The following is a 2711-nucleotide window of genomic DNA, read 5'->3' on the forward strand; positions in this document are numbered from 1 at the left end:
GAAAAGCCTAAAACCCCTACACCATCACCCTCGCCGGACCGGAACTCTCCCAAGGGTGCCGGCTCGGGGGGAGGATCATACAAGGAGGATTCCCTATCTCCCGTAATTCAGGACTCTCATTATAGGCCGGGTCACTCTCGGTCTAGCAGGGGTGAGTCCGATCATAGGACACATTCAGTGTCCCAAAGCCAACCATCGGCTGCGCACCCTCATTCCCACACTCGGGCGAGGACCCCTTTGACGGGGCCCAGCTCGGAAGAGGTGGCAAGAGCGCTGGCAGTACTCATGGAGGCGATGAGGGCACAAAATATGCCACCACCTCGTGATCGAACTCCTCCGCATACCCGGCATCAGCGGAGGAAGTTAGACCATAATGGTGGGAAGCTTCCTTCCTTTCGGGAACTGGAAGAGTGGGAGGAGGATTCCTGGAAAAATGAAAAACAGAGGAAAAAGAACCCTCAATTTTTAAAAGGATCCTCATCCTCAAGACCAGAAGCGCATAAGAGCAGCAGCTCAGCTTCTCGGCCAGAATCTACTCAGCGAGAACCTGAGACTGTTCGCAGAAGCGTCCTTGACCGACTCGGCGGCAAGGAACCGAGCGTGCGCAGTCGCCTCTCGTTCCCTGCAGCCGAGGCCCAGACTTCCCAGCCAGGGACGAAAACCACTCCTACCTCTCTAAGAGGGCGGAGCGCGGTCCCTTCGGCCAGGAACAAGGGCAAGGCCGTTATGCTACCCGCCAGTTCACCATTCGAGCAATGGATACTGGAAGAGCGCGTACCCACGGTTAAAATACCGTCGCACATCACATATGACGGGACCACGGATCCGAAGGATCACGTGGCCTCGTATGAGACTCATATGCATCTTTGCCCCAGATCCGAGGCGACTTGGTGCAAATATTTCCCAACCACTCTCAAGGGGGTCGCGCAAGCGTGGATCTCCAAGGGAGTAAGGCAAGGCTCCGTAACAGGGTGGGATGATCTGTCCTCCAAGTTCAGGAGCAAGTTTTCCACGGCAAACCGCCGAGAGAAGACTACCGCAGAGCTCATGAGTCTGCAACAGGGGGAAACCGAAAGCCTCCGAGACTACCTGACCCGTTTCAGTAACGAGTCATCAAGCGTCTCCCAGCTGGACCAGGGGCTAGCCGTTTTCGCAATGCAGAATGGCCTTCAGCCCGGAAAGTTCCTAGACTTCATGGTCATGCATACCCCGCAGACCTTGGAGGAAGCTCTTAATGCTTCGGATAAGTTCATCCGAGCCGAAGAATGGAACAAAGCGAAAACCCAACCTCAATTCGGGGGAGGGAAACAGAGACAAATACCCTTGTCTGAAGGCCAAGGCCATAAGGCAAAGGGAAAGTCAAAGGCCCCGGAGCAATCTTTGGCCATCGACCCAAAGAAGGAAAGATCTGCGTCATACACAGGCAGATACGAGTCCTACACTCCGCTCTCTCTTCCACGCGCCAAAATTTACAGCGTGACGAAGGAGGAGCAGAGTTACCGAAAGCCGAGACCACTCCCAGAGTGGTATCAGCGAAAAAATAAAAATCAGTGGTGCGAGTTCCACGAGTCTTCGGGACACAACACTGAGGAGTGTATCCAACTGAAGGACCAGATAGAGGACATGGTCCGGAAGGGATACTTGAAAAAATACATCGCGGATCACCGCGAGAAAAAAGAATCCGAGAGGTCAGCAAAGGACCCTCGGCAGGACCTCGACTTCCCCCGGAAAAACAGTAAAAAGCCGGAGGGGAAATTCCCTCCGATCAATGTTATCTCGGGAGGAATATACTCTCGGAGGGAGCACAAGCGCCACCTTAGAGCTTTGACTCACCAGGTGAACAACGCTGACATTCAATCTCCCCAGTCGCCGGTGCCGAACATGACGTTCACAGCCGCCGACTGCCGGGGGATTACGTTCCCTCACGAGGATCCGTTGGTGATCATCGCCACGGTGGCCAACCACGACGTCAGTAAGGTCCTTGTTGACGGTGGCAGTGGAGCAAACATTCTGTTCCGAAAGGCCTACAATCAAATTAAGCTGAAGCCCAAGCACCTTACGCCGGTACCCTACCCGGTATCCGGGTTCAATGGGGCTTCAACTTATCCAGATGGGAAGGTGACACTTCCTGTCACCATCGGTTGCGATGAGGCAGCCCGGAACGTCATGATTGAATTTTTGGTCATCGACGCTCCTTCAGTGTACAACGTGATTTTGGGGAGACCCATAATTCACGAGATCCAAGGGGTCGTCTCAACTTATCATCAGCTGATGATTTACGTCTCAGACGCCGGCTTCCCCGAAAGGATACAGGGCAACCAAAAGGACGCCCGAAGGTGCAACTACCTCAAGCCATCCAGTAGTCGCCCAGATGACGACAAGGATGAGGAAGAAAAAGAAAGAGAGCCAAGCACAAAAAAGCCAAAAGGCCTAAATGCTTCGGCCCAAGGATCTGTGCCCAGAGAAAAAGGGCCCGAAAGGGAAAAGGCTAGCTCTTCAGCTGAGCCGCAAGACTCAGAGAGCCAGCCGAAGAACAAAAAGACTGGGACACCTGCTGACATTGGCAGCAGGCCAGATTCTGAAGAGTCCAGTCCATCGGCAATGGACATGGACCAACAGACTGAAACAGTTGAGTTGGCCGAAGGAGACGGTGAGAAATGTGTAGCAATCGGGATGGACCTTGATCCGAACACCCGTTGTGAACTTATTCA

The sequence above is a fragment of the Chenopodium quinoa genome, unplaced genomic scaffold, assembly GCF_001683475.1.
Source record: "Chenopodium quinoa cultivar QQ74 unplaced genomic scaffold, ASM168347v1, whole genome shotgun sequence".
Classification (NCBI taxonomy): Eukaryota; Viridiplantae; Streptophyta; class Magnoliopsida; order Caryophyllales; family Amaranthaceae; genus Chenopodium; species Chenopodium quinoa.